The sequence below is a fragment of the Zootoca vivipara genome, chromosome 3, assembly GCF_965207765.1.
Source record: "Zootoca vivipara chromosome 3, rZooViv2.hap1.1, whole genome shotgun sequence".
In the NCBI taxonomy this organism is placed as follows: Eukaryota; Metazoa; Chordata; class Lepidosauria; order Squamata; family Lacertidae; genus Zootoca; species Zootoca vivipara.
In genome coordinates, this window is record NC_142586.1 from 106747534 (window position 1) to 106772821 (window position 25288).

General features: G+C 43.7%; 1 protein-coding gene and 1 pseudogene across 30 annotated transcripts in view; one reads left to right on the forward strand and one right to left on the reverse strand.

The window, feature by feature from the left end:
* The window catches only part of NRXN1 (neurexin 1), a 961778-nt gene that overhangs the window by 813890 nt on the left and 122600 nt on the right, over positions 1-25288 (reverse strand). The gene's annotated exons all lie outside the window — the stretch shown is intronic.
* On the forward strand, positions 11746-14396 carry LOC148686396 (uncharacterized; annotated as a pseudogene).

The following is a 25288-nucleotide window of genomic DNA, read 5'->3' on the forward strand; positions in this document are numbered from 1 at the left end:
CTTTCATTGCCTACAGACAGCCACCCAATCTTAAACAACTCCTCACCCACAATAATACAACCACCAGACTTAACATGGACACTGGTACCAGAGCCTGCAATAAACCCAGATGCCAACTTTGCTGCCACATACACCCAGACAACACCATTACTGGCCCCAACAACATCCAACATACCATCTCAGGACTATTTAATTGCTCATCCTCTAACATTGTGTATGCCATCAAATGCCAACAGTGCCCTTCAGCTCTCTATATTGGACAAACAGGCCAAACCCTACGCCAAAGGATAAATGGACATAAATCTGACATCAGGAACCAGAAGACAGAAAAACCAGTAGGAGAACACTTCAATCTCCCAGGACATTCTATACAAGATCTCAAAGTAGCTGTCTTACTACAAAAGAATTTCAGAAATAGACTGGAAAGAGAAGTTGCTGAATTGCAATTTATCACCAAGCTCAAAACCATGGAGGGACCTGGTTTGAACAGAGATATCGGGTTCTTATCTCATTATACATGATAAGCGATCTTCAGCCATCTCAACCCTTGCTTTTTCATGCAAAACCATTTGCAGTCGTTTGCGGTCATCAACAGCTATCAGTCAGTCAATCACCCATTTCCACCACCCTTCTGAGTGATCCCCCCTCCCCATCCCCACCCCTCCCCACCCCTTCTCTACATAAGTGCCTGGAAACTTCCATTTCACTGTATCTGAAGAAGTGTGCATGCACACGAAAGCTCATACCAAAATAAAAACTTAGTTGGTCTTTAAGGTGCTACTGAAGGAATTTTTTTATTTTACTTCGATCCAGACCAACACGGCTACCTACCTGTAACCAATTCTAAAGTCTGTGAGGCACATTTCTTTCAAAAAGAGTGTGATAATTTTATTGCACTCTACTACCCACAGTTTATTTGGACACAAAAAGGAAGGGAGAGAATGGGGGCTGTGGAAGTGCAATTGAGATCTTGTGTAGCTGCCATTTGTGTCAGTGGGGTTTGCACAGGAAGCATCAGGGCCAGCTCTAGGCCCGCTCCCGGTGGCGCCAGGGCGCCAGGCCACCAGGGGCGCCGCTGCGCCCACTGAGAGGCGCGGCGGAGGCTGCCCCAGGCGCGCCTCCGCTGTTCAGTGGCTTCAGGCCGCTCTCCGGAGGCACACGGACTGGGGCTGCCTCTGCCACGTGCAGGGCCGTCGCAACAGGGGGCGGGCAGCACCCCCTGGCCCAGGGCCAGCCCTATGGCAGGCTGGGTGGCGCAGTGCAGCTGTGCCCGTGGCAGCCTCCCTGCGCGTGGTGCCCGCCCGCCCGCCACGCTGGGTATGCTTAAGACGGCCCTGGGAAGCATCCATAGTGGATGTTGCTGACTATGACAAAATCAATAACCTGGTAATCCAGGCCCATTTAGTTTTATAAGCAAAGGAAGAGTAAGAGCAGAACAGCTCTAGGAGAGAGACTAGGGGTGGGTAGGTGGAGAAATTCAGCATTGTTCCAGATAAGGAATACCTTATGAGCTACCAGTTGCTGGAAACCATGCAGGGGGGGACAAGCCCTTCTTCTCAGATGCTGCTTGCAGGTGGCCCAAAGGCACCTTGCTAGCCACAGTGAGAACAGGATCCTGGACTAGATGGGCCATTGGCCTGATCCAGCAAGCTCTTTTTTATGTTCTTTTGAATATGAGAAACGTTCTCTATTACTTCCGCAGCTGTTCCTGCCTCACCAAAAGTGACAATACATATTACCGGGAGATTTACCTGTAAAACTGGTATGCAATTTTCTAAAGGATAGGATTTTCGGAATGGTTTGCTTGCATGTAGAGCAGAGAGGAAAGGGCGGGGAGATGGAGGGGGAGGTCTTTCAATTTGACAGATAGGTCTACCTTTTAATCATTTTGTGGGGAGGGTCATTGAACTAAGCACATGGGTTGTCATTCTCCTCTGAGTTTTGGCTATGAGAGCAGGGCATGAGTGATGGAATTAGACTACAGTGGAACCTCGGTTTATGAACACCTCGGTTTATGAATTTTCAGTTTATGAACGCCGCGGACCCATCTGGAACGGATTAATTCACTTTCCATTACTTTCAACGGGAAAGTTCACTTCAGTTTATGAACGATTCAGTTTAAGTACTCCATGGACCGTCTGGAACAGATTAATCCACTTTCCATTACTTTCAATGGGAAAGTTCGCTTCAGTTTATGAACGCTTCAGTTTATGAACAGACGTCTGGAACCAATTGTGTTCATAAACCGAGGTACCACTGTACAGTCAAACCTCGGTTTACGCCTACCTCGGCGAGCAACCGCTTCGACGAGCGACCGCCGCGGACCCGGAAGTGTTTACATCCAGGTTCTGCGGCGTCGGATGTGCAGACGTGATCTGCGCAGCATGCGCATGCGCAGAAGCGTGCCTTCGGCGAGTGACCGCTTCGGCAAGCGACCGGCTCCGCGGAATGGATTCCAGTCGCAAACCGAGGTACCACTGTATTGAGATGGCCTGCTTCTTCCTCCCCCCCCCCAAAAAAAAACTCAAAGAGGGAATATGATTTGCATTTCCCCTCCAAAATAGAGACACCATGCTGACTCTGTCTTGCCTGTAGCTTCAGTGGCAATATGTCTTTGAATATCATTTGCTGGCAGTGAAGGCTGATCCATTGGGGCAACTGGGGCACTGCCTCAGAGACCTCCATTTGCTGGCCTTCTTACAACCAGGCAAAGGGGGGGCTTTGCCTTTCATTGTAGATGAGACATCAGGCCAGATAGAAGAGTACTACAACAATCAAGTCTAGACAGTGTAAGAGAATTGAACAGTGTTCTTGTGAAAGCAATCAAAAGAAAAGAATTCATCTTAGAGATGTTTTAAAAGTAGAAATAACAAGATTTAGCAGTGGAAGAAATAAAAGGATGAAAAGTTTTTTGTTTTTTTAAAAACACCTTTATGATTACGAAGTGCCAAAAAATAAAAAAATAAAAAGACTGAGAAAAGGATGGAACCTAAGCAGAACTCTGAGGACAAATCAAAAGTTCATTTCAGGTGGGCGTGAAATGGGTACATCTTGGAAAAGACAGCTGCAAACTGGGAGTGGTATTAACTGAAGAGGATGAAGACAAATATGGGGCAGAAAGAAAACGGGCCATCAACATAACACTGGAAAATATTTTATTTTATTTTTATTTATTAAATTTGTCAGTCACTTTATCTTGCCCAAGGCAATCCAAAACGACTCACAAACCAACAAAATTCATGTTAACGAATAAGTGAGGCCAGATTAAATAAATAAATTGAAAAGGGATCCCAGAAGAGAAGACTTTTTAATGCCAACAGAAAGAGGGAGGGGGGAATTAACAGGATTTTTGAAAGGGAAAGTATTGGAAAGGTAATAATTCTTATCACTTATTGGTTTTTTTGTGGTTTGTAGTTCAGCAAACTTCATGAAGTTGTCGTGGATTTCAGCTAGAACAATAAACTTATTAGTGATTAAATGATGATAAGAATAGCACAAACGATGACCAAGATAACCAAGCCACAAAAAGACTGTGAGGAACTTTAGGTGGGAAGAGGGAAAATATCAATAGTGTGAAGAAAAAAACAAAGATCCCAAAGAAATAAAACAGAAAAATCAGGTTGTGATGAAAGAAAGCAGTTTCAATAGACTGATGTGACCAGCAACTGAATCGGAGGAGATAAAAAGAGGAATTCGAAGGAAGAAAAGCCAGACACTGAGAAAGGACAAGGCATTCAGGACACACATATAAATAAAGACAGGAGAGGAGACAAATCAATAAATCAGAATGATAAAGAGGAGCTTTTTTTTTTAGGATAGAAAAGACAATAGTTGATTTATAGGTAGTATGGAGCAAGAAACTTTAAAGCTCACGACTGTCTCCAGCTCCTCAGAGTAGACCCACGGAAATTAATGAACCCAGGATAGTCATGGCCATTAATTTCATCGGGTTTACTCAGAACAGAACTAGTATTGGATACAACTTTTAGTTCTTACAAACAGCAAGATTTCATGGTAAACCTGTTTCTGGGGACGGATTCAGGATTCATATAACTGAGTGCTACTACATACAAACTAAAAGCTTAGTGCAGAGAAAACTAGATGTCCAAGAAGAGGAATTTGTCAAGTGGAGCTTTCTCCAAGAACAGTACTAAGAATTGTGTGAATATATTCAAAACAAGGAAGCGCAAAAAAGTGTGTGTTCATGTGTGTTTTAACGATCTGAAAATCTTCAAAACAAGGTGAGTATTTTTTCAGTTCTGCCTACTTAACAGTAAGTGCTTATGGTACATTGACTTTTGCAACAGCTCCTTAAGGAGGTCATCACGATAGCCCTACTAAATTCACGGCAGACTCGAGATTTGAACTTCCTGGTTCCAACACAGCCTGCAGCATCTTACAGCAATCATGTATTGAATGGGCTGTTCATAATGGCATGGTGTGAATGGAACAAATCATGAAAGATTTCATGCACACAGACACACAGAGACATACACAATGTGTTTTTAAAAAGTCTTCATGAGAATGTAGACACAATTTAGCATGACTTTCTCGTAATATACACATCCCCCCAAATATAATTCATATTGTATGTTATTTTCACTGATACATAAATTTGTGTGCACATTTTTCCACTGGATGTGTATTTCTGCACACATTGTTTGGCTGGACAACTGTACTGCAAAATTCAGTGAATTTCAAAGGATGGCTCTGTTCCAGTTCACGTATTGTATTGCAAAGTGCAAAGTGCCTTTAAATACAAACGGAACTGGATTTCTCCCCTTTGCCAGTGAATAAGTGAGTGAATAACATTTATGGTCTGGTTCAGCCCTTAGTCATCCCCTTTGATTGTAGGAAGGTGACAATGACCCACACCAGAAGGGACCCAAGCTTTATTGCCATTTCCTTTTCTCTCTTGCATTTTCACTTCTGGGGCTTCCAGGAGAAGAGAAGAGCCAGCTTCAATAGTTACATATTTATGGTGGGGGAAATAATAATTGAAGCCGACAGAAAGACGCAGTTCTTGATAAACCTGCGAAATCGGTTTGCTCAAACCCCCAAAGAGAAGCCAAGGGGGGGAGAAATCAACTCTTTTAAAAATGAGCAGAGTTGTTGTCATAGTATCTTGGGGTGAGAGGGAGAAATCTAAAAATTAATATATGGGCTCCCTATCCTAGCCAGAAGCTTAAAAACAGGTAGGGGGAGCAGAGAAAGAAAAGGTGAGGGAGACACCTTCAGTCCTAAAGAGATTATATATCTGTAAATTAATGGCAGAATAAGATATATTCCCTCTGGAGTTCTAATTCAATTTGAAGTATCTGCAGAAAAAGAAAATTACTCATGCTTGGTTAAAAAAGAAGCTGACAAGACGCTTACATGGGGAGGGGGAAAGCACCCCAAAACACCCTGGGACATGTCATTTGTCATACCAGCAGAACACACATCCCACATAGCAAGAAAAGGAGTTTGTTGGTCAGTTTAAAGCTCCAGGGGGAAGGTCAGGATCCCACTACAACCCAGTCTTAGGTGTTGAGAGAATATACGCAGAGGAAGTAAAAAGAGATGGAGAACAGCAAATGATCTTTGGGTAACATATGACTAAGAGGAACATTTAGAACTGTGTCAGGCACATAACAAGACTTGAATGGGAAACGAATGTTCTTTCATAATGATCACTGCTGCCCTTTGTTACTAATGTAATGCCAAATGCTTTGATATGAAAGCTGAGATAATACCGGCACTTGTATTTACCCACATCACATTTGCTCAGTTTCATGTGCACACGAACACACACACACACACACACACACACACACACACACACACACACACTGAAGCTTTCCAGAGTAACTCTGACTTGCATAGTAATGAAAGCTACCTCAAGACTAGGCTTGCTTGGCGATCTTACTCATTCTGCATTTTTAAGAGGAGTGACCCAATTTGCAGTTCCTGGACAAATGCACGGGCAGAAACAAACTTGTCCTTTATTTTCCCCACTTATCTGAACATTGCCATGTAGTCCTCATGTCACAATAAGTACCGTGATGTATATCAACTGGCTTCGCAAATGGTGCAAACAGGAACGGTTTGGATTCTTAGACCACGGTCTGCAGTTTCTTGAGGATGGACTTCTGACAAGTGATGAGCTGCACCTCACAAAGGTTGGGAGGAATGTTTTTGCCATGAAACTCAAAAACCTCATCAGGAGGGCTTTAATCTGACTTATGTGGGGGAGGGAGACAGTGGTCCTGAAGGTAGGAGTCTATCAAGTTCTGAAGATGATCATCCAAATGTTAAGGACCAAATGGAGCAAACAGCACACAGACCTAGTGGTGGGAGGAAAATATCCTTAAATAAGAGACATGGGGGAATGATCAATGGTCCTCAATGTCTGTATACTAATGCACCGAGCATGGGAAATAAACAAGATGAACTTGAGCTCTTGGTACAGCAAACTAAATACGGCATAATAGGCATCACTGAAACCTGGTGGGATGAGTCTCATGATTGGAATGTAGAAATAGAGGGATACAATCTATTTCAGAGAAATAGACCAAACAGGAAAGGAGGAGGAGGAGTGTTATATGTCAGGGATGTGTATACCTGTGAAGAGATCCAGGATTTAAAACTTCAAAGCCAAATTGAGAGTATCTGGGTCAAAATTAAGGGAGAGAAAAATAACACTTATCTCATTGTGGGAGTTTACTATAGATCCCCAAGCCAAACTGAGGACACAGATGATGTCTTCCTGGAACAGATGGCCAAGCATTCAAAAGGAAGTGAGATAGTAGTAATGGGGGATTTCAACTATCCTGATATTTGTTGGATGTCAAACTCAGCCAAGAGCATAAGGTCGAACAGATTCCTCACTGGCCTTGCAGACAATTTCATTGTCCAGAAAGTGGGAGAAGCAACAAGAGGTTCAGCCATTTTAGATCTGGTCCTAACCAATAGTGATGACCTGGTTAGTGGGGTAGAAGTGGCAGGATCATTAGGTGGGAGTGATCATGCTCTTCTGGAGTTTATTATTCAGTGGAAAGGAGCAACCAAGCATACTAAGACTCAAATCCTAGACTTTAAGAAAGCCGACTTCAGAAAACTTAGGGAAACGCTGGGTGAGATCCCATGGACAGAAATACTAAAAGGTAAGGGAGTTCATGATGGTTGGGAGTTTGTTAAAAGGGAGATATTAAAAGCACAACTTCAGGCAATACCAATGAGACAGAAACATGGAAGGTGCCTAAAGAAGCCAGGGTGGCTATCTAAAGAACTTTTAACTGAGTTAAGATTTAAAAGGGATATGTACAAAAATGGAAAAAGGAGGAAATCACCAGAGAGGAATTCAAACATATAGCCAGCACATGTAGAGACAAAGTCAGAAAAGCTAAAGCACAGAACGAACTCAGACTTGCTAGAAAGGTTAAAAGCAACAAAAAGGGCTTTTATGGGTATGTCCGTAGCAAAAGGAAGAACAAGGAAACAGTGGGGTCACTTAGAGGAGAAGATGGTGAAATGTGAACAGGGGACAGAGGAAGGGCAGAACTCCTCAATGCCTTCTTTGCCTCAGTCTTCTCCAAAGAAGAAAACAATGCCCAACCTGAAGAATATGGAGCAGATGATTCAGCAGGGGAAACACAGCCCCGAACAAGTAAGGAGGTAGTACAAGAATACTTGGCTAGTTTAGATGTATTAAAGTCTCCAGGGCCAGATGAACTACATCCAAGAGTATTAAAAGAACTGGCAGAGGTGATTTCAGAACCACTGGCAATAATCTTTGAAAATTCCTGGAGAACAGGCGAAGTTCCAGCAGACTGGAGGAGGGCAAATGTTGTCCCTATTTTCAAAAAGGGGAAAAGAGAGGACCCAAACAATTACCGCCCAGTCAGCCTGACATCAATACCAGGAAAGATTCAAGAGCAGATCATTAAGCAATCGGTCTGTGAGCACCTAGAAAGAAATGCTGTGATCACTAAAAGTCAGCATGGGTTTCTGAAAAATAAGTCATGTCAGACTAATCTGATCTCATTTTTTGACAGAATTACAAGCCTGGTAGATGAAGGGAACACTGTGGATGTAGCCTATCTTGATTTCAGCAAGGCCTTTGACAAGGTGCCCCATGATATTCTTGTAAAGAAGCTGGTAAAATGTGGGCTAGACAATGCTACCATTCAGTGGATCTGTAACTGGCTTACTGAACGAACCCAAAGGGTGCTCAACAATGGCTCCTCCTCATCCTGGAGAGTAGTGACTAGTGGGGTGCCACAGGGTTCTGTCTTGGGCCCAGTCTTATTCAACATCTTTATCAATGACTTGGATGATGGGCTTGAGGGCATCCTGAGCAAGTTTGCAGATGACACCAAATTGGGAGGAGTGGCTAATACCACAGAGGACAGGATCACACTTCAAAATGACCTTAACAGATTAGACAACTGGGCCAAAGCAAAACAAGATGAATTTTACCAAGGAGAAATGTAAAGTACTACACTTGGGCAAAAAAAATGAAAGGCACAAATACAGGATGGGAGACACCTGGCTTGAGAGCAGTACATGTGAAAAGGATCTAGGAGTCTTGGTAGACCACAGACTTGACATGAGTCAGCAGTGTGATGCAGCAGCTAAAAAAGCCAATGCAATTCTGGGCTGCATCAATAGGAGTACTGTATAGCATCTAGATCAAGGGAAGTAATAGTACCACTGTATTGTGCTCTGGTCAGACCTCACCTGGAGTACTGTGTCCAGTTCTGGGCACCACAGATCAAGAAGGATACAGACAAGCTGGAACGTGTCCAGAAGAGGGCAACCAAAATGGTCAAAGGCCTGGACACGATGCCTTATGAGGAACGGCTTAGGGAGCTGGTTATGTTTAGCCTGGAGAAGAGAAGGTTAAGGGGTGATATGATAGCCAAGTTCAAATATATAAAAGGATGTCATATAGAGGAGGGAGAAAGGTTGTTTTCTGCTGCTCCAGAGAAGCGGACACAGAGCAATGGATTCAAACTACAAGAAAGAAGATTCCACCTAAACATTAGGAAGAACGTCCTGACAGTAAGAGCTGTTCGGCAGTGGAATTTGCTACCAAGGAGTGTGGTGGAGTCTCCTTCTTTGGAGGTCTTTAAGCAGAGGCTTGACAGGCATATGTCAAGAATGCTTTGATGGTGTTTCCTGCTTGGCAGGGGGTTGGACTGGATGGCCCTTGTGGTCTCTTCCAACTCTATGATTCTATGTAAATGTTTATTCTATGATAAATGTATACAAGATGTGTATTCTAGGGTAAAATGCATGCACAGATGTGAACTCTGCAAGAAAAGGTGTTGAAAATAATGCACATTTACATGGATTTTCCCTCAACAAAAATGCTGATTTAAAGAATGGGTTTATGAACAAACATATGCAAACTGGCCACAGAAACCCAGACAGATGCATTCGTACCTGCACAAGCCATGTCACAATAATTCAGGTTACAAGAAAGGAGATTCCTTACAGCCAGAAAGGAAGGACTTTCTGGCTGTAAGAGCTGTTTGACGTTGGAACATACTCCCTCAGACGTTTGTGGACTCTCCTTCCTTGATAATACGCACTGGTTATTTGAAAAGCTTTGATACATGTTTTTCTTATCCTAACAGTATAGTTTCCTTCACCCATCTTCACATGATTTTTCAGTTATGACTATCTTGGGTATCACTTCTTTCCTAGGAGAAAATTCTGGCCATAACAGCTCCTGCAACACATTCACTACATTTTCATCACCAAAAAATGTGCAACTGGCGCCATAAGGTTAGGCTTTTGGAATCAAATTCTCGCATTCATGCTGTGCAGGAACAGCTGTGGGGAGAAGTGCTTGGCAGTGCCTTGATGAAGAGGTAAAGGTAGGGTTGACAGGCAATGATAGCCTCTTCTTCAGGACCCCCTTAAAAATTGTCTTAAATATCTTTTGTCAGAGTGGAAAGTATTATAGAGGGTAGTGTTCAACTGCCAAGACAAGCTTGGATTACTGGCATGTACCTATGTATGGGACGCAGGTGGCACTGTGGGTTAAACCACAGAGCCTAGGGCTTGCTGATCAGAAGGTCGGTGGTTCGAATCTCTGTGATGGGGGAGCTCCCGTTGCTCGGTCCCAGCTCCTGCCAACCTAGCAGTTCGAAAGCACGTAAAAGTGCAAGTAGATAAATAGGGACCGCTACAGCGGGAAGGTAAACGCCGTTTCCGTGTACTGCTCTGGTTCGCCAGAAGCAGCTTTGTCATGCTGGCCACATGACCTGGAAGCTGTACACCGGCTCCCTCGGCCTATAGAGCGAGATGAGCGCCGCAACCCCAGAGTCGGTCACGACTGGACCTAATGGTCAGGGGTCCCTTTACCTTTACCTATGTCCCCACAGTGGAAGGGAGTATTGACCCAGAATTGGCCCCCACAGTCACTTACAGACACACCATTCAAACTTGTGTTCATGGAAGACAAACTTACTCAGCCATGAATGATCACCAAATAATGAAAGACTAGAAGGTACATGGTCTCAATGTTCAGGATGCTTCAGCTGCAATCTTCTGATTAAAAAGAAGTCAAATAGCCTTTCCTATGAAGCATCCTTCTGCTGCGGGAAGATGGGAGTGGGAAAGGAGTATTCTAAGATGCTGATGAACTGTGAGGAAGCAAAGCCTGCCAGGTACACGTGTTTATCACCTGCCCCCATTAAAATGTGTCAGATGTTAATTTAGTAAGTGCTGCAGGAAGAACTGAAAGATGACCTGCAAATCGGGCAGCAGAGGCGAGGAAGGGAGGGAGAAATTGGGCATGTGCCATTTCTATTTGCTCAAAGGAAGTAAAGGAAGAGGTATGCAAATGGTTTCTTTTAGCCCAGCATGGTTTACCAGCATTGAAGCAAGGCATCACCTTTGTGGAATTCTTCTAGTAAAAACAGGTGACCTCTGCATATTGGCCCGGTATGCCATTCACCACTAGAGCAAGCCTATCCCTCATTCCTTCAATCTACTATGTGGCTTGTGGGCAGGAAATTGCAGCACTACTATGGAAGCTTCAGGTGGCGCAGAATCATGTGTATTAATTCCTGACAAGCCCAAACTGGGAAGACAAGACTGAGTATACCATCTACTTCCTGAACAGCTGTATTCCAGCCAGGAAAAACAGATCTCATATATCAAGGGACCATATGTTTACTATGTAAGGACCACCCTGCTGAGAGCCTGAGGGCACTGCTCTTGTCTCTATCCACCTGGCCTAGAGCCAGGCCTGACAGAGAGGGCTTATTTTATTTTATTTTATTTAGTGTTTTAACTGAGTTGTAAGGGACGTGGGTGGCACTGTGAGTTAAACCACTGAGCCTAGGGCTTGCTGATCAGAAGGTCGGCGGCTCGAATCCCCACGACGGGGTGAGCTCCCGTTGCTCGGTCCCAGCTCCTGCCAACCTAGCAGTTTGAAAGCACGTCAAAGTGCAAGTAGATAAATAGGTACCGCCACAGCGGGAAGGTAAACGGCATTTTGTGGGATGTGCCTGGTAGGAGAGGAGCAGGGAAGAGGAGGGGGAGGCCCACTTACAGTGGTTCTGGGTAGGAGGAGGTATGGTGTGGGAGGAGGGGCAGGCCGGGTAAGGGGCACATGGTACAGGCAGTTAGTGACTGTGCCGTGTGCCAGCCTCTCCTCTAACCTGGGGAAATGTGGTTGTCATTTCAGCCAGCCCTCAGGTCTGCGACTGCTGCTGTTTCTGGTCAGCCCAGAATAAAATCTCCCTCATGCATGAACTGATTATGGCTGTTCTGGCATGTATCACTGAAACCTGGGTAGGTGAACAGGGTGGAGTTGGTCTCATCCAGCTGTGGCCACCAGGGTACTCAGTGCAGCACCAGGCCAGACTCGAGGGTCGGTGAGGGGGGAGTTGTTGTTATATGTAGAGATTCTCTCTCTGTCTCCAGGCTCTCTCTCCAGTTGGGAGGGAATCTAGAGTGTGTGTTCCTGGTGTTGGGCAATCGAGACAGATTAGGGAATTTGCTGGTTCACCGCCTGCCTCCCTACCCAGCAGTCTCCCTGCCTGAGCTGACAGAGCCGGTCTTGGAGGCAGTATTGAGGATTCCCAGACTGCTGGTTCTGGGAGACTTCAATATCCATGCCGAGGCAGCTGGCTCTGGGGCGGCTCAGGACTTCATGGCCGCCATGACAAACATGTCCCAACACGTCACCGGCCCAACACACATGGCAAGCTACACTCTGGACCTTGCTTTCTCGACTGGGCAGAAAGAAGGTGATTTGAAGGTGGGGCACATTGACATCGGTCTCTTGTCATGGTCAGATCATTTCCTGTTGAGATTTAGGCTGTCAGCGCCTTTTCCCCTCTGCAGAGATGGGGGACCTATTAGGAAGGTCCACCCTCGGAGGCTGGTGGATCCGGTGGGATTCCAAATGGCTCTGGGTTCCCCCCCCCCCAGCTGATATGACTGGTGCCCCTGTCGAAGCCCTGGCTGACCTCTGGGACACCCGAATGGCTAGGGCTATTGACACGCCACCTAGGGGTGGGTGGCACCACTTTGCAGTGGTTCCAGTCCTACTTGGATGGTCATTGCTTGGGGAATGCTTTTCAGCCCATGGATCCTTCAATGTGGGGTTCCGCAGGGCTCAATCCTATCCCCCACATTGTTTAACATAATTTTTTAAAAAATCCTTCCAGTGGCACCTTAGAGACCAACTAAGTTTGTCATTGGTATGAGCTTTCGTGTGCATGCACACCTTTTCAGATACGCACATGATGTTTAACCTCTACATGAAACTGCTGGGTGGGTTTCAAGTCAGGTTTGGAGTACATTGGCAGCAGTATGCTGACGACACTCAGCTCTATTTCTCCTTTACATCTGCAGGTGAGGCAGTGGAAGTGCTGGACCAGTGTCTTGCCTCAGTAATGGAGTGGCTGAGAGCCAGCAAACTGAAACTAAATCCAGATAAGACTGAAGCACTGTTAGTGGGTGGTTCCTTAGAGCATATGGGCAGAAGATCGCCTGCTCTTGATGGGGCTACGCTTTCTCTGAAGGAGCAGGTTCATAGCTTGGGGTACTCCTGGATCCTTTGCTGTTGCTTGAGGCTCAGGTGCCCTCAGTGGCCCAAAGTGCCTTCCATCAGCTTCGGCTGGTGGCCCAGCCATGCCCCTATTTTTTAAGGGATAGCCTAACTACTGCTGTCTATGCTCTGGTAACCTCAAGTTTAGATTACCACAATGTGTTATATGTAGGGCTGCCTCTGGAGGCAGTTCAGAAACTTCAGCTAGTGCAGAATTCAGCGGCCAGGTTGCTAACCAGATCAAGACAGTTTGAGCATATTACACCAATCCTGGTCCGATTGCACTGGCTACCAATTAGTTTCCGGGCCCAATTCAAATTGCTTGTTTTGACCTATAAAACCTTAAATGGCTCAGGACCGCAATGCCTCAAGGACCGTTTTTTTTCCACATGAACCTACCTGGATCCTGAAATCATCTTTTTAGGCCCTTCTTTGTGTGCCTCCTCCTCAAGAGGTCCAGAGCAGGCATCCCCAAACTGCAGCCCTCCAGATGTTTTGGCCTACATCTCCCATGATCCCTAGCTAAAAGGACCAGTGGTCAGGGATGATGGGAACTGTACTCTCAAAAAATCTGGAGGGCCGAAGTTTGGGGATGCCTGATCCAGAGGGTGGCAACATGAGAATGGGCCTTTTCTGTAGTGGCTCCCCAACTGTGGAATTCTCTCTCCAGGGAAGTTCACCTGGCACCTTCATTACACACCTTTAGTTGTCAGGCAAAAATGTTCCTTTTTAACCAGGCCTTTGGTTGATTTGATTGACATCCTATGCCCTTTTTAAATGTGGGTTTTTGGGGGAGGGGTGTTATTGGGTTGTTGTTTTTATTTCGATTATATGTTTTTGTGGTTTTATATTTCGATTTTGTTCTGTAAACCGCCTTGAGACCTCTGGGTATAGGATGGTATATTAAGAAATGATAATGATGATAATGATGATAATGATGATAATGATGATAATAATAATAATAATAATAATAATAATAATAATAATAATAATAATATCAGAGTTATAATTAGCTCAGAGTCTGGGAGAGGAGCCTACCTACCATAGCAGATCTTAACATACTGGCAGAGGGCCTTTATTAATAGCACACTGACACTATCCAAAGAGAAGTTCTTTCAAACTTAATTGCAGAGAGTTTTTTAAAAAATGTGCTGTTAGGCAAACACTGTTTATGTTTGGCTGAATCACCCTGAAGTGTAATTACATAGGAGAAGGAGAGCAGAACCTTCTTCAGGCAACCTATTTCCACCTGAAAATACCCACACACACCCCAGCTGCTTTTATACCTCCAGGATTCCAGACCCATGTTGGTGAAGTGAACACAGCTCCAGAACATTGAGGGACATAAAAGTCATTTGGGAATGGAAATTTCATAGGGAAAGCATTTGGAATTGGCAAATGCAGCACCCCTTCTGTCCTTTCTTTAGTGCAAAGCATTTCTTTCCAAGGATGCTGCTTGTTGATGGGTGATGGGGGGGGGAGGGCACTTGAAATGCAGTGTGTAGCTTGACCATCTGAAGAATAATAGAGTTGTAGAGTTGGAAGGGGACCAGAGGGCCATCCGTTCCAACCCTCTGCAATGCAGAATCTCAGCTAAAACATCCATGACAGATGGCCATCCAGCCTCTGCTGAAAAACCTCCAAGGAAGGAAAGTCCACCACCTCCCAAGGGAATTTGTTCCTCTGCCAAACAGCTTTTTCCACCAGAAAGTTCTTTCTGATGGTTAATCAGAATCTCCTTTCTTGTAACTTGGGAGACCTCAGCCTCATTTCCCCTTATTTGCTGTGGGAAACGTTAGCTGCCGAGTGCTGGAGTTTATATGAGAAAGAGCCATGTTGCATCAAACAAAAGGCCCATCTAGTTCAGCATCCTGTTCTCAAAGTGGCCAACCAAACGCCAATGGGGAACCCTACAAGCAGGGCCTGAATCCAGCAGAACTCTGCCCACTTGTGATCTCCAGCACACCACATCTGACAGTGGAGATGGAATAAAACCACCATGGTTAGTAGCCAACGAAAGCCTTAACCTCCATAAATTTACCAGTCAGAACATTGGCTTCAGAACTCTAGTGACCAATGTGCCCCATATGGTTTTCTATGTACTTTCCCCATGACATTCTAACCTATGCATACACAACAGGATGTTCTATTGCTGTTGTTGTTGTTGTTGTTGTTGTTGTTGTTGTTGTTGTTGTTATTATTATTATTATTACTACTACTACTCAGGAAACGGAAGGAGCTCCTTACTATCTCCTTTAGCTGGTAAGAGTATTAGGAAATATATTTTTAGATCTCTCTCTCTCGATCTCTCTCTGGCCTGTTTTCCAGTTTTTTCGGTCTCAGGAGAATTATAGCTAGGTACGAATGTTCAGTGCTTTTCTTTTGTGTCTCATGGTGGGTAATTAGTTTGACATAGATAGGTGCAAGGATTTTATATGCCACACTTCATGAAGAAAGAGACGGCTTGGTTGGACATGAAGACCTTCCTTGCTTTATCTTTGGCTGAATTACATTCAGTGGGAAGGCTGAAAGCATATTTGAGTGGACTCAGACAACCAGAGTTCTCATGTGCCTGCACCCGTGTTTATTTTTACAGTAATGTCAAACAGGTAGGCACCTACTGGAACGAGGTTATTTGCTGAAGTCCAATGAAGAAGAAGAAGAAGAGTGAAAGTCTCCCTCCCCATATAGTCCTGATGTGCACATTCTTTAAGGCCACTGTAGTCATGTCCTGTTTGCTCCAGAGACCACTCAAGGAGGACACAGAACATAATCAGTGAGGGGTGAATGGCCCAGGGAGGGTTCTTGAGGTTCTTGAACGTCCTCATCCCTGGATGACCGCAAGAGGCATATTGGGGCTGAATCTCAAACAGTAAATACTGAACAAGCAGTAAATAAAAACAAACAATTAAGACTCAATCAATATTGCTATCTTGTGTAAACCATCTAGAACCGTGGTTCCCAATAAGCTAAGTCCTGCAGATCCCCTGTTTTTCCAAAGGCCAAACCATGGACCCCCTACTTTTGAATATTTTGATATCTCTATGGCAGTTTTTGTTATGTCAATGGTGCCACAGACTCCCTGGGTGGGTTACCTGGCCCCCCTGGGGTCCACGGACCACCAATTGGGAACCACTTATTTAGAATATAATGTTTATAGTACAGGAATAATTTTTAATATGGTAATTAGATGTCAGAGACTGGCAGGATGCTGAAGAGTGTGCACTGGGGGAAGAGGGGCTGGAGTCTGACTCGGAAGAGGGGGGCTTGTGGAGACTTGTACCAGCCAGGAGGAAAGAGTCAGAGGCAGGGGAAGCTTCAGAGCTGAAGGGTGGAGTACAGGGTGGGTCAGAAGAAGAGGAGGAAGAGGCAGGTCAGGCAAGTGAAGGGCCAAGTACTTCTCCTGCAACACTGTTTCCCAGAACCAGGATGGAATTGAAAAGGGGTGAGCAGAGGAAGTTTCCGCCCAGACGCTTTCTCTGGCTAGGTGCATGCAGCCTGTCAGGGAAAGATACAGGTGGAGAGGGAGTGGTCCCCTGATACTGCAACTGTTCCATGGATTGTGGACCTGGGAATAGCTGCCTAGTAGTTAGATTAGATAGCTGCTTTTGAATTGATGCTTTTGAATTATGGTGCTGGAGGAGACTCTTGAGAGTCCCATGGACTGCAAGATCAAACCTATCCATTCTTAAGGAAATCAGCCCTGAGTGCTCACTGGAAGGACAGATCATGAAGCTGAGGCTCCAATACTTTGGCCACCTCATGAGAAGAGAAGACTCACTGGAAAAGACCCTGATGTTGAGAAAGATGGAGGGCACAAGGAGAAGGGGACGACAGAGGACGAGATGTTTGGACAGTGTTCTCGAAGCTACGAACATGAGTTTGACCAAACTGCGGGAGGCAGTGGAAGACAGGAGTGCCTGGCGTGCTCTGGTCCATGGGATCATGAAGAGTCGGACACGACTAAACGACTAAACAACAACAACAAAAAGTTAGATTAGTGTGTGTGGATATCCAGAGGTGTAGAAGTGACTTAATAAATACTTAACTGCCTGTCATGCACATTCCTTTGGTTGGGAAGCGCCCTTGACAGTAGAGCACTGAATGAAGACTGGAGAGAACCAGTTACAGGTAGGTAGCCGGGTTGATCTGACGCAGTCAAAACAAAATAAAAACTTCTTCAGATACATGCACACTTCTTCTGGTGGCTTCTGTTTCAGTGTATCTGAAGAAGTGTGCATGCACACGAAAGCTCATACCTATGACAAACTTAGTTGGTCTCTAAGGTGCTACTGGAATGATTTTTTTTATTTTGTTTTGGAGAGAACCAGTTCAAATCCTCTCAGCCATGAAGATCACAGGGTGGGGTTGGGGGAGCCGCATCCAGCTTCTCCCCTGCTTGGCCTGGAAATTTCCCCAGACTGTCCCCAGGCCCCCCACACACCCCAGTCTTTACACCTCACACAATTTTTGCTTGGTTGGAGTGCGCCCTTGAACTTGCCTCTTGCGTGTCTGAATGGAGAGTAGAGTGTTCCTCTACTCCTGCTCTAACCTATTTCGCTGGATTGCTGTAACAATAATTGGGATGGGGTGGAATCTTTAAATGTCCTTGAGCTTCTTGGATAATGGCTAGAATACAAATGTAAGGTTCTCAAAGAGGTTGTTTGGACACTTTGAGAACCTTTCAACTCTGGTATTCCGTCCCTCATCTCCTTTCCTTACAAACTGATATTGTGCTGATTTTTGTGTGTTGTTTATTGTAATAATTAATAACAAAAGTTGATGATGCTATATGGATCACAGAGGTGGAATTCCATGAAAACAGGCAATCCTGGCTCACTGGATCAGATTCTGAGTAGCTGAATGCCAGCATACTCTTTTTAACCAGTAGTCGTTGGTGCCATAGAAGATATCCCCTTGCCTCTTCTGAATCTCCCATGCTGGAAATGTGATTTTTTTTTTTTAAAAAAGCAAATCTTATTCTCATTCTGAGCGAACAGCAGAGATGACACACATGCTAAAATGATTTATGTCCCTGGACAGGAGGCTCCTAGACTTGGTAATTCTGAGATAGTAAGTCAGAAGGGTTAGCAGAACTGGATGACTTCCAGAAGTCTTCTAGGACTTAAAAAGAAAAGAAAAAAGACTTGGTGTATTCCATATATATATAGTTCTTTACGGATGGTGATGACACAGAGTCTTGCTGGGTTTCTGAGGGCGGGGGCAGCATGTAGCAGAAGAGCTGAGTAAAATGCCAAATAACTTGTTTTTATTCCGGCTAATTATGAGCCTAAGTTCTTCAGTGGCAATTCTACACATAACCTATCCGAGGTTACACCCCAGCAAACACAACAGGGCTTACTTTGCATAGGACTTCACTCTTACTAAACTCCCCTAAATGCATCACCTCAAAAAAATCCACCATTATTTGCTAAATAGTATTTGCTACACCAGGCTAGGGCTATGGTCACTTTGAGACAGCAGTTTCTAAAGCCTGGTCCAGAGATTCTGTATGGATTTGTAGGGAAACCTACACCACCGCTGGAACTTCTGAGTTCATTTTGAAATTAGAGCATGGTGCTGAAAATGCCAAGGTTGCAAGTTCTATCCTTGTAGGGGACAACTACATATTCTTGCATTGCAGGGGGCTGGACTAGACGATTCTCAGGGTCCCTTCCAACTTTACAATTCCATGATTCTGCCTGGATACAGTATTATTATTTATTCTTCGTGTGTGTGTGTGTATTATTATTTATTCTTCGTGTGTGTGTGTGTGTGTGTGTGTGTGTGTGTGTGTGTGTGTGTGTGTATGTGTGTGTTACAGGCAGTAATGGATTGTTTGATGTGATATTGTGAGCCATTGGAGAGGCCAAAAGACGGGATATAAATATTTTAAGGCGTAAGAACAGGCACCCACAAAACTTCAGCCCTCCAGCTGTTTTGGACTACAATTCCCATAATCCCTGACCACTGGTCCTGTTAGCTAGGGATCATGGGAGTTGTAGGCCAAAACATCTGGAGGGCCGCAGTTTGGGGATGCCTGCATAAGAACATCCCTCCTCTCACCCACAAAATAAAGATTCCCGGGACCTTTTAATGAGTATGCAACTAATCCAAATCAGCACACTCCATAATCACTTCTCCTGATGACCAAACCAACTTCTACACTGTCTGGATTAAGCCTCAGTTTGTTTGCCAACACATAATTGATTACTGGTCTTAGGCAGTGGTTCAAGACCTCCACTGCTTCCCATGAATCTGTTGGGAAAGGGTGATGACCTCCATAACAGCCCCCATCTCTGGATAATAACATTTATTTATATTTGTTTGTTTGTTTTAGGGGGGGAATACACACCACATAATGAATTATCAATAAAGTGCAGATAAGACCATCAAGATACCCAAAATACACATAAACCAATTCATATTATGTCTGAGTAGGCTTGCTGATTTTTATTTTTATTTTTTTAGTTTTCAGCAGGCATCTAAAACTATATAGCAAGAGCACTTGGCTATGTGGTTCAAAGATGGTGCATAGTACTTAATAAATAAAGCAGAGAACAACAGAAATACAATGTTCTCCATTCTCCTTTTCATTCCAGTTATGGTCCTTTGCCACAGAGGGTATGTCTGCTAACATGACTGTAAAGCAGTGATTCCCAAAGAGGGCAGGACATGTGGGTACGTTGGGGGTTACCTAGTGGGGGTGCTAAGAGGCAAGGGGGGGCAGGGGAGGGTGCTGGGGGTTTAAATGACTATCGGACATTGAAAAGCTGGAATCACTGAATCAAGCACATCAATTCTGTTGAATAAAACTAAATAGTTTTAATTTAAAAGTTCAATAAATTGCTTCCTTTAAATAAAAAATATACATTATCCTGTTATTATCTTCCTCAGTGGGTCATACAAACGTTTATTCCGAATAATGCTTTTTATAGGGGAGTGGGAACAGGAGACGAGTTTATGGAGCAAAGAGGGTAGTGGTCCGGAAAAGTTTGGCAACCACTGGTGCAAAAGCATTAGTGATATCAAAGTCTGGGGTTTGGTTCCCACACTGATGTTACAGAGAGGATGTTCCATCGTGCCAGCACATGCCCTTTACATCAAATTTTTAATAATCCTTCCTTTAATTTCATTCATTCCGTTACCATGCATTCGTACAGGAAATTAACACAGCATAACTTTTGAAGGTCAATCAATCCTTATGCATAAGATTACTGAAATAATACGCGAGCCCTCCTGTTTCATAATGTCATATGATATTTTTTTAAAGACATTTGAAGAAATTATCATTACATATTCAAAGAAAGAGAGAGAGAGAGAGATCTGCTTTGCCTTGTACATTACACAGAAGCGTGTTATCTCTACTGTATCACGCTCTTGGCAGGAAAGTCTATGACAGCAAGTGGCTGAACTGGTGTGACAACGGGAATTCTTACATCAAACCTCAAGCAGCTCAGGCAAAAGGACTCCCCATGTTTGCATTCTAGCTTCTGTGTGGGAAGGGAAAGATGTCAGTACCCTGAGACCTGTCACAACAGATAGATGTTAACGTGCTTTAATATCTTTCACTGGTCGTTTTAATGATCCCTGTTTTAATTTTTTTTATGGACAATGTTAATATTTCCTGTAAACAGCTCAGAAGTTTTACTCTGATCAAGCAGTATATAAATTTGGTTAAAGAAAATAATAATAATAATAATAATAATAATAATAATAATAATAATAATAATAATTTATTTATACCCTGCCCATCTGGCTGGGTTTCCCCAGCCACTCTGGGGGGCTCCCAACAGAATACTAAAAACACGATAAAAGATCAAGCATTAAAAACTTCTTTCAGATGTCTTCGAAAAGTCAGATAGTTGTTTATTTCCTTAACATCTGATGGGAGGACATTCCACAGGGCGGGGGCCACTACCGAGAAGGCCGCACTGCTTGGTTCCCTGTAACCTCACTTCTTGTAGTGAGGGAACTGCCGGAAGGCCCTCGGAGCTGGACCTCAGTGTCCAGGCTGAACGATGCGTGTGGAGACGCTCCTTCAGGTATACTGAGCCGAGGCCAGTATACCTGAAGGTACAGTATACCTAATATACCTAACACATAGGCCTTAGACCCACATAGGGCTTTGTCAAAGAAATTTGGAAACAAAGGGGAGGGAACACCATGACAAGGTAGCTCCAGAAAGGGTGCAAAGTAGAGCTGCTTTTGAAACAAGACAGCACTTTTTGCAAACACTTTCTCCTCCTGCGAAAAGCACCCGCTTTTCAGTTATATGTCCTGATAATGCCCCCCCCCAGCTGCAGCCTTCTAAAATTCTAGCCTTCCTGCTTGGGTATTGTAAAAGCTCCACGCTGGTTCACAAGACACCACATGGCCAGTTTGTTAAGTCATGCCTGCACATTAAAGGTACAGGACAGCATTGAGGAACCTTTTTCAGACTGAGAGCTGCACTCCATTGCAGGGAACTTTCAAAGGGCCGTATGTCAGGGAAGGTTAGGGCCAGAGGCAAATTGGGGCAGGGGACAGGGGGCAGGCAGTAACTCTGCCGCATACCTTTTTGCAATAGGCCATACAAAAGCCAAGATGTTTAGACACCTGCCTATGCATCTCTTCATCCAGGAACAGCTAGAGGCATTGTCACAGTCGAATGATACATTCCACCCAGGCAAAAACACTTGGGCTGGGGGGGGGGGTACACAGTAGGGCTGAGAGGAAGGGGTGAGTACAGCTGGGGAGGGAGTTATCTCCCAGTTTACCCAGAGAAGCAAGTATCACTGGCAGCCTAATCCTAAAGCACACTGCACTGTTGTATGAATTGGGGCCTGCAAACAAACTATACCGATGCAATACAATGCAAGCACGTAGCACAATGCTATGCTGGCAGTACAGCCGCATCATTCATAGCAAAAGGGGTGCTTGGAAATTTTTCATGCCATTTTTCAATTACTTTCTGGCAGCCCCATTTGTTTTGTTTTCTGGTCTATTATTGCCTCATATGTTTCATTTTTTTTGTTGGTCTCATTATTATTATTTTTTAAAAAATCCCATTCATTTAGTTTCTACATTTATTGCAATGAAGACCCAGCCTGTATTCTGATGACATGACTTGTGCCAATATTGCACTATGCCCCTAAGCCCTCCGACATGCCAAGTTTCAGATATATTGGGGAAAGGCTCCTGTGTAATACACAATTAAAATAGGTTTCCCATTCTCTAAGCATCCCAGTGTTTAGTGCTTCAGGCAGAGCAGTATTCATGCCTTCACATTTTCAGAACACTGCAAGAATCTCCCTCGCTAAAAAAAGTTCCCAAGATGCAAAGCAAAAGTTCCCAAAAGTTCCCAAATGCAATGCAAAGCAATGTTGTGCCCCTTTGTCAGTTTCAGAAATCCACCCCTTAATAAACAAATGGGAGAAATTAAACAAAAGGATTTTTATTCATTTCACATTGATTACAAATGAATGAATGTGCCCTTGTTTCATGTTTCATTTGTTTTTGAAACAAATGCATACCCCTAGCAATTCATTATTTTAAACTGCTACACTAATATAGTAAACACGAATGTTGAATATGCTGCAAGGTATAATCTGGGATTGCAGAAAATTTGATCATGGCTTTGCCTTCGTTCATAAATCTTTCTAACTGTCATTTCACACATGTATATTGATTGAGTGCACGATGAAGAAATAGCCCGTGTGTGTGTGAGAATGACCCACCAGATAATGAGTCACCACAGATACAACTTCCACATCACCAAGTATCAGCTCAGACCGTGCTTTTCAGCAGAGACAGCTAAAACACTGGGCGGAGAGTTATGAGATATGGATTAACCAAGTGATAAGAGAAAGGGAAAGAAAAAATTATATATTTTTTATATCCGTTAAAGAATTGCAGCAGAAAGTTTTCAACCAAGGATAATAGTATAATAACAACACAATCCTATGCATGTTTACTCAGCAATAAGTTCCACTATGTTCAATGGGGCTTACTTCCAGGTAAGTGTGCATTGGACTGCAGTGCAATAAGGTAAAAATGTACTCAAGCCCAACCAATAAATATTGAGAATTTGAGAACCAGTTCTTAAGCAGTGGCCAGTGCTGGTTGATTTAAATAAAAAATAAGAAAAAACTGCCATGTACCATGCATCCATTTTTCATGCAGTTGCCTGACATTGCAGTGTCATGAACAGAGCAAATTTTCAATTCCCATTTCCCCTTCCATTCACAGCAATAATTTGCATGCAGTATAAATTATCAATAATACTCCAAATCGCACATCTCAGTGCTCTCACATCAAAGGAATGAATGTAAGCAAGAGAGCAAAATGTCAGAAAAATAACCCAGTCTAACTAAAAATGATGTGGTTGGACTATTTTAGCTGCTCATCACGCCTCATATCTTCATTTGACATGAAATGGGAGCAACTCTCCATGTAGCTTTTAACCTGACATTTCCTGTAAATATGGGTTTCGGATAATTAGTCTAACTAGACATCAAGGCATAATCCTTTTCTTCTTTACTTTCCTCAGAGAAAATTCATTAAGCTTTCACAAGGCCTGTTGCATATGACGTACGGTCAATAGGCAAATATTACAGAATTGAATATTATATTGTCAGTAGATGAACATTCAGGCACAATTCCAGTTAAGCTTGAAAGGGGATACAAATATGTCTAAAGCCTTCTTGGTTTTTGCTTTGTTTTTTTAGCTACACATGAAGCAGAAAACGTGACAATTTAAACATGTATTGTGATTCGGAAGGTCATCTTTAAGACAGGGGTTGGCAATGCAATACCATGGGTACATTAACGTCCTTGGAACTGCCCCCTGGCACCAACACACCTCTGAGAGCACAACACACCCTATTACTCACTCCCTTGCCCCCAGCCATGATGTGGTGAGGGCATTTAGCTTTTTCCTCCTTTGAAAAGGATATAGAGTTGAAGGAGGAAGTTGGAAGAGATGACCTTTCCCACTTCTCTTTCCATCTCTGTGTGCTTATCCCCTGCTTAGTTTAATTCTACTGGACCCAACATTTACCAACTCTGAGAGGGGCTGTCCCTGGGGAGAGAAAAATAGTGAATAGGGATGGAAAACTGCCTATGGTACTGGCTCAAAAATCCAAAATGTGCCCACGTGCCTAAAAATTGGCAACCCAGTTGCAACTGTCTAGAAGCAATTAGTTTTCTATCCTTTTACCATTCCATAACAGGTCTTGCAAGGACGACATTTAAATCTCAAGAACTCTATCATTACTTTTCATGTATTCTAAGCCTACCAAAACACAGACTCAATAGGCTATAGGGCTACTTTTTTAAACTTTGTGTCACTGGCATTTCAAGATGCTAAAATAAAGCAACAATTTCAAAAGCCATATAATAAATAGCCACTATTCTTTGGGGGTGGGGGTGAGTTGTCTAGAATTCACTATACAGCAGAATCCAGATAATGAAGGGAAATGAAAGAGTAAACCTACCCACAATTGTAACAGAATGAAAAGGGTTTTATTGGGGGTTTATAACACATCCAGTGAAATTTAGTGTGTGGTGTTCTTATCGGGGTGGACATTCCATGCTCAACCTGCTATTCATCCAGTGCAATTAATTTGCTAAAAACAATTTTCCTCCAGGAAAAAAGAATAATAAGGCATATTATACACCTTGGCATTTTAAGCTAAAGATAAGCATGTTGATTTCAACAAGAGGGGAAAAAAATCAAGCCTGTGTTTCATTTTTCGCTTTGAAATCAGTAGCGACAAAATGGGCTTCACTATGCCTAGGACTCCACTTTGTTTTCAATTACAGCACACTAACTCAATTTCAAACTTACCCCAATGATATCATACAAGGGAAATCTGGTTTGATTCACTCTCTCATCACAGGCAAACAAAACAAGGGTAAAAAGCAAGCATTTCCCCACCCTTCTGCTGATTCTCCTATCTCTTTCCCCTGTTTTATTTTAAAGGGTGTTGGTAAAAACAAAGCTGACAACTTAGGAAGGAAATCTCACAGGCTTCTGTAGCAGAAAACCAGTTGCACTCGGACTTACACGTCACTGTAGTTGGGCCTGGAGCAATATTCTCCACTCGGTCACTATCTGGTGGTATCATCCTCGTAGCTGCCTTTGACAGTTTTACATTTTGCCAGGCATTGAGAAGAGAATACATACCTCAGAAGGTGACTCGACTTCAGCTCCCCTTCTCCAGCACCTGTCTCCGATCCTTCTTCCAT